Below are 8,321 nucleotides of genomic sequence, written 5' to 3' on the forward strand. Positions count from 1 at the left end.
TTGTCATAGTCACTGTTTGCGCTCCGCTTTGTCTCCTACTAAGCCTGTCACTCTTCCCAGTCCTCAACCCCCTGATCTTTCACTGATTCCTGAAGAATATCATTCGCTTAGTGATGTGTTTTGTAAAGACCTGGCTACGTCGCTACCCCCCCACCGCCCATATGACTGTGCCATTGACCTCCTTCCAGGGTCTCCGCTACCTTCTTCATGACTATACAATATTTCGCGTCCCGAACAGCATGCTATGGAGGAATACATCTCCTCTTCACTCGCCGCCGGACACATTCGTCCCTCTTCCGCTCCCGTGGCGGCTGGGTTTTTTTTCGTTAAGAAGAAGGATGGAGGGTTGCGACCCTGTATAGACTACCGAGCCCTAAACAAGATCACTGTTAAGAATAAATACCCCCTTCCACTACTGGAGTCTTCGTTTGCGCCTCTGCATGGGGCGGTAGTATTTACCAAATTAGATCTACGTAATGCGTATCACCTTGTGCGCATCCGTCAGGGCGATGAATGCAAGACTGCTTTTAACACTCCTCTAGGCCACTTTGAGTATTGCGTCATGCCGATCGGCCTAACAAATGCTCCCGGTGTTTTTCAGTGTTTGATCAATGATGTTCTACGTGACATGATAGGCCGTTTCGTAGTAGTGTACTTGGACGACATACTTATCTTTTCACGCTCCATTAAAGTACACCATCAGCATGTCCGTCTGGTCTTGCAGAGACTTTTAGAAAACCGATTATTTGTTAAACCGCAAAAATGCACGTTTCATTTTCCCACAGTGTCGTTTCTGGGGCTGATTGTAGAGAGGGGGCAGGTTAAGCCAGACCCAGCTAAGGTCCAAGCTGTGGTAGACTGGCCTACGCCATCATCCACGTAGCTGTTGCAGCGGTTTCTAGGGTTCGCAAACTTTTACCGACGTTTTATTAGAGACTTTAGTAAAGTAGCGCAGCCTTTAAATAGATTAACGTCCTCTAAAGTTCCTTTTGTGTGGTCCTCAGAGGCTGACCAGGCTTTTAGACGCCTTAAATCTCTTTTTACCTCTGCTCCTGTATTAGTCCACTGTAATCATGATCTCCCATTTTTTGTTGAGGTGGACGCATCTGACACCGCTGTCCCAGCATTCCAGTGCCGATCGGAGGCTGCACCCCTGCGCCTTCTTCTCCAAACGCCTTTCACCTGCAGAGAGGAACTATGATATTTGGAACCGAGAGCTTCTGGCAGTGGTACTGGCCCTACAAGAATGGAGGCACTGGCTGGAGGGTGCTAAACATCCTATCATCATTTATAAGGATCATCGTAACCTAGCCTACCTCCGCTCTGCTCAACGCCTCAATCCCCGCCAGGCTCGGTGGGCCCTATTCCTCACAAGGTTTGACTTCTGCATCACTTTTCGCCCAGGGTCACTCAATGGTAAACCTGACGCCTTGTCGAGGATGTTCTCTCCCCCTACAGAAGACACTCCCCCAGAGACCATCCTCCCCCAGTCCCGGATCCTTGGCGCATTACAGTGGGAGGTTGAGAGGCGTGTGTCGGAGGCTATGAAGGACTCCCCGTCTCCTGTTGGCTGCCCCCCTGGTCGCCTTTTTGTGCCGAGAACCCTCCGTCCAGAAGTCTTGTCTTGGGCTCACACCTCCAAGATTGCCTGCCACCCAGGTGCCACACGGACTGAGTTCCTACTCACTCAGCGGTTCTGGTGGCCAACCATCCACACTGACACGAAGAAATTTGTGGCTGCATGCCCTGTCTGCGCCAGGAGCAAGGCTTCCCATCAGGCTCCTGCGGGGTTGCTGCAGCCCCTTCCCATCCCCTCTCGTCCATGGTCGCACATTGCTCTGGACTTTGTCACTGGTCTACCCATCTCCAGGGGGTTTTCTGTTGTCCTCACCATTGTAGACAGATTCTCTAAATTCACACACTTTGTACCCCTTGGTAGACTTCCCTCCTCCCTAGAAACCGCCAAACTTCTGGTCACCCATGTGGTTCGTCTTCACGGGATCCCCATGGATGTGGTGTCAGACAGAGGTCCTCAATTTTCATCTGCTACATGGAGATCATTCTGCAACCTGTTGGGGGCCACCGTTAGTATGTCATCAGGATACCACCCGCAATCTAATGGACAATCTGAAAGAGCCAACCAGGACTTGGGGGCGGGCTTGAGATGTGTTTGTCACCAACATCCAGCATTGTGGTCCACCTACCTCCCTTGGGTGGAGTATGCCCGTAACACTCTCATTTGTTCTTCTACTGGCCGGTCCCCTTTTCAAGTGGTGCATGGGTTCCAACCTCCTATATTTTCCTCTCAGGAAGTAGAGTCTGCAGTCCCTTCTGTGACTGCCTTCCTGCGCCGGGTGCACCGTGTGTTGCGTGATACCCGTGCCGCCCTATCTCGCACTGCCAGACGAAACCAAACCATGGCTAATCGTCATCGTAGACCAGCCCAAAAGGTTTGGCTATCATCCCGAGATATCACACTGCCAGGAGAGTCGAAGAAACTGGCACCGAGATTCATTGGACCATACGAGGTGAAGCGGATGATTACTCCCGTCACAGCTCGACTCAAGGTACCTAAGTCTTTTAAGTCATACCCAGTCTACCATGTCTCCCGCCTGAAACCCGTTGAGTTGAGCGACCTTAGCCCTCCATCAGTGTCTCCCCCAGCGCCTCTGCAGGTGGAGGGTCATCCGGCCTTCATTGTCAACACCATCCTGGACGCCAGGAGGCGAGGCAGGGGGGTGCAGTTTCTGATCGACTGGAAGGGTTACCCTCCAGAGGATCGTTCCTGGATTTCTCGTTCCCTTATCATTGATAAGACGCTAATTACCGATTTTTACCACAGATTTCCTGAAAAACCAGGAGGTCCGTCAGGTGGCGTCCGTTGATTAAGGGGGGATACTGTCACCACCTGCTGCCACCTTGTGGTTTGTATTACGTTTTCCTTTGTTGGTGCAGTTGACCTTGTTGACCTTTACTTCATTTCTCCTTCCCCTTAGAGTTCCTGTGTTCCCATTGTGGGCGGAGTTGTGAGACGTGCACAGCTGCTCCCAATTTACCATAATGCTATTTAAGCAGCACCTTGGCAGCTGGATGGCACTTGGTGATTCCATTCCTCGGCTCTCCACTTCTGACGACTTCCATGCTTCGAGTTTCTTGCTGCTTGTTATCCTGGCCACTCCCGGTGCCATCCAGCTTGGTGTCTATGTCGGCGGTAGCACGTCTTGCAACTCCGACCCAAGTTTGTTCTATTTTTATATATTAGTTATTGTTTTCTCCACGGTGCCCATTTTGAGTTTTCCTTTTTGCACCGTCGCTTTTTGTTCCCTCCTGTGAGGAGCACCTTTTTGTGAGTACGCAACTCTAGTAAAGAACTGTTCAACTCACCTTTTGTCTACATCTTTGGGTTCCTCTCAAACTGTATTATACAGAGCTGTGACAATTTTTTAATAAAGAAAATACGGAGGCACACCACCAGCAGAAAAGGTCACCAAAAAATGAAACTCCACTAGGTTGTTGTGCCTTATTTTGAGTTTATTGTTGTTTTCCTGTGTGTAGTGCTTTAGTTCCTGTCTTGCGCTGTTATTTTGGAGGACCCTTCCTTCCTGTTTTGTTGGTGTTTTCCTGTAGCAGCTTCACACCTTCCTTTGAGTGCTATTGCCTGACCTGCTTTGTGTTAGCAATCGAGACTATTTAAGTTGTGCGTACGCTATCCTTCTTTGTGGGGACATTGTTGATTGTCATGTCATGTACGGATGTACTTTGTGGACGCCATCTCTGCTCCACACGCTGTAAGTCTTTGCTGTCGTCCAGCATTCTGTTTTTGTTTACCTTGTAGCAAATTCAGTTTTGCTTTCGTTTTGCATAGCCATCCCTAAGCTTCAGTGCCTTTTCCTTTCCTTTTTGTTCATTTTTGGTTTAATCAAAACATAACTGCGATGTGGCCCTCAGTGAAAACGGCCGCGGTTCAACATCCCTTATAATTAGGTTACATTCAGAATTAAAATATATTTCCAATTAAATCGTTTTAGAACAACACACGTCGAATTAAATTTAAGTTTAAGCAGCGTGGCTTTCCGGAGAAATTTCACATTTACGACCATATTGATACAAACTAACTTTGAGTTTGGAGTGACGGCGTGTTTACCTGAAGTGAAGACAGAGAGGAGGCTAGCGGGCAGGAGTGGCGAAGGGACCCTGCGGAAGACGTCGGCGGCGAGAGAGAGGCCCGGCTAGCAGCTAGCAGAAGCGGGACCACCTCGCGACGACAGGACCGGCAGGTGACGGCGGCGGCGAGTGACGGCAGCGGGGCGGCGAGGGAGAGGCCCAGCTAGCAGCCAGCAGCAGTGGGACAACCACTTCACGGCGGCGAGAGCGACAGCTTCTCGCGGCGGCGTGTGACGGCAGCAGAGCAGCGAAGGAGAGGCCCGGCTAGCGGCTAGCAGCCGCTAGCAGAAGCAGGACCACCTCGCGACGACGGGACCGGCAGTTGACGGCGGCGGCGTGTGACGGCAGCAGAGCGACGAGGGAGAGGCCCGGCTAGCGGCTGGCAGCAGCGGGACCACATCGCGGCGACGAGACCGGTGACAACGGCGAGGCTAGCGCGAGAGAGGCTAGAGCGAGGCTTGCCAGGCCAGACGGGATCCCATCGAAGATCTTGGGCATCAGACGACATCTATCGGGACCGGGGACAGCCTAGGCCGAAGGCAGTGAACACCTGCGACAGCCAAGATCAACATGGGGCCAAAGAAGGTGCTCTCTCCTGATGAAGGTGAGGAGATAAGGAGACCGCTTGAATTTTTAACAGCAGAGGTATCAGCCATAAAGCAGTACCAACAGACAATTATGCAGCTGGTGGAGGAGGTAAAAATTCTACGAGTCGAGAATGACGCAAAAAATTTACAAATAGAACAATTAACGGACGGAGTGGACGAACTGGAACAGTACACAAGAATAAATGACGTTATTCTGACCGGGCTTAATATAAAGCCCCGTTCATATGCTCGGGCGGTGACTGCTAATGGTGGAGAGGAGCCCGGGAGTTTGGACATCTCCACAGAGAGGCAAGTGGCAACATTCATGGAGTCAAAAGGTATATTCATGGACATGGCAAATGTGGAAGCTTGCCACCCACTCCATAAGAAGAAGGATAATTCGGCACCAGTAATAATAATGAGATTTGTCAATAGGAAACATAAAACTGCATTACTAAAACAAGGGAGGAAGCTGAAAGGAACAGACGTGTACATAAATGAACATTTAACAAAGAAAAACGCAGACATAGCCAGAAAAGCACGTAGCTTAAGAAAACAAGGAAAAATACAACAAACATGGACAGCAAACTGCAAAATATTTATTAAACTAAATGGAACACCAGAGGAAGCAAGAGTAATAGTCATAAGGAAAATAGCAGAGCTGGATAAATTTCAATAACGATAAAAAAATTAAACACAACCATGACACAAACAAACAATAATCAATCAAATAGAGAATTTATAACCTTTTCCAGCATTGAATATAACAGTGCTATAGATCCAGACACACATATTTTTTCTCACATGGACAATAATTGTTTATATTATACAGAAGTACAGTACAACACCAACATTAATTCCAATAACAAACTGTCAATTATTCACATTAACTGCAGAAGCTTGTATGCCAATTTTAACAATATGAAATCATTTTTGGAACAATTTAAAGAACGTTTCAAAATTATCGCTGTATCAGAGACATGGATGGATCCAAAAAAAGGAATGGACTTTGGACTAGAAGGATATGAACTCAATTATATTAATAGAGTAAATAAGAATGGAGGCGGAGTTGCTGTATATGTGATGAAGGACTTCCATTACAAGGTGTTAAAAAACATGTCACTGGCTATTGACAATGTTTTAGAGTGTATAACCATTGAGATATGTCATGAAAGAAGTAGAAATGTATTGATCAGTTGTATATATAGGGCACCCAACTCAAGTATTGAAGGATTTGAAGACTGGATTAAGGGAACTTTCAATGGAATCAGTCAAAAAGTACTTTTTTTATGTGGAGACTTCAACATTGATCTCTTGAACCCCAACAAGCAAAAGTCCATTAATGATTTCACAGATACAATGTATAGTATGAGTTTGTATCCCCAAATCACAAGGCCAACCAGAATTGCAAGTCACAGTGCTACACTTATTGACAATATCTTCACTAATGTCTTTGAAAATAATACAACAAGTGGACTGTTAACAACCGACATCAGTGACCATCTGCCAGTCTTTACTATTTATGATGGGAACTACAGGAAGAAGAACATTGACAAAAAGACATTTCAAAGACTATGCACAGAGGAAGGAATGATTTCCTTCAGGAAGGATCTGAGGAAACAAATTTGGTACAACGTATATAATGAAGATGATGTAGATGATGCATATGGGAATTTTGTTAACACCTTTCTTACACTCTATGATAAACATTGCCCATGGAAAGAACGTAGTAAGAAGCAAAAGACAAACAACCAACCATAGATGACAAAAGGACTGAAAAATGCTTGTCACAAAAAATACACATTGTATCGAATATTTATAACACAGAGATCTATAGAGGCAGAAAATAAGTATAAGAAATATAAAAACAAACTAATTGGTATACTACGAACATGTAAGAAGGAATGCTACAGTCAATTATTAAACAAGAAGGGAATAAGCGGTAGAAAATGGATGGATGGAAAAACAACATGAGAGCAACATGGGGCATCCTAAATAGCATCATTAAAAATGGTGCTAAGAAAGATTACCCCCAGTACTTTCTAGATGGAAATACAAAAAATGACAATATGAACCAAATAGCTGAACGTTTCAATGATTATTTTGTTAATATCGGAAAAAATCTGGTTCAAAGAATTCCAAATGCAGATGATGGGTCAGTTGAGGCCTTGAGTGAGCTCATAGACAGAAATCCCAATTCCATGTTTCTTAAAAGTGTAACAAAAGAAGAAATAATCAAAATTGTAAAAAATTGTAAATCCAAGACCTCAACCGACTGTCATGGAATAGATATGGTAACGATAAAAAAGGTTATACAAGACATTTCAGAACCTCTGACATATATCACCAATGTATCATTTTTAACCGGTAAATTCCCTGATATAATGAAAATTGCAAAAGTCGTACCAATTTACAAGAATGGAGACGTACACCAGTTTACTAACTACAGACCAGTTTCATTACTTCCACAATTCTCCAAAATCTTGGAAAAATTATTCAATAGTCGATTAGATTTATTTATTAACAAAAGTGGGACGCTTGTGGAGAACCAATATGGATTCCGAGCAAATATCTCAACATCGATAGCACTAACCAAAATAACAGAGGAAATTACTAATGCAATAGATGGTAAAGAATGTGCGGCCGCAGTATTCATGGACTTAACAAAAGCATTTGACACAATTAATCATGATATTTTAATACGAAAATTAGAACGATATGGCATCAGAGGTTTGGTATTGAATTGGGTAAGAAGTTATTTAACCAACAGGAAGCAATATGTAAAGATGGGTGAAAATATGTCAACACGGCTAGATATATCCTGTGGTGTACCCCAGGGATCAATACTGGGACCAAGATTGTTCAATTTTTATATAAACGACATTTGTAAGGTTACGAAGGACTTAAAGTTGGTTTTATTTGCAGACGACACAACTGCTTTCTGTTCAGGAGAGAGCACACAGAAGATAATACAAATAATAACAGAAGAAATGAACAAATTAAAAAGATGGTTTGACAAAAACAGACTATCTTTGAATCTCAGTAAAACTAAAATAATGCTATTTGGTAATAGTAGAAAAGAGCATCATACACAAATACAAATAGACGGAGTAGACATAGAAAGGGTAAAAGAAACTAGATTTTTGGGAGTATTAATAGATGATCAAATGAACTGGAAATCTCATATACAAAACATACAACATAAGGTGGCAAAAAACATTTCAATAATGAATAAAGCAAAATATGTCCTGGGCCAAAAATCACTACATATTCTCTACTGCTCGCTAGTGTTACCATATCTGAGTTATTGTGCAGAAATATGGGGAAATAACTACAAATGTGCGCTACATTCGCTAACCGTGTTACAAAAAAGATCAGTTAGAATAATACATAATGTTGGATATAGAGAACACACAAACCCTTTATTTATTAAGTCAGAAATATTAAAGTTTGGTGATTTGGTAAAATTGCAAACAGCTAAAATGATGTACAAAGCAAACTATAACCTGCTACCAAAGAATGTACAACAATTCTTCTCAACTAAAGAGGAGAAATATAACCTTAGAGGAA

The sequence above is a fragment of the Nerophis lumbriciformis genome, linkage group LG02, assembly GCF_033978685.3.
Source record: "Nerophis lumbriciformis linkage group LG02, RoL_Nlum_v2.1, whole genome shotgun sequence".
Taxonomy (NCBI): domain Eukaryota; kingdom Metazoa; phylum Chordata; class Actinopteri; order Syngnathiformes; family Syngnathidae; genus Nerophis; species Nerophis lumbriciformis.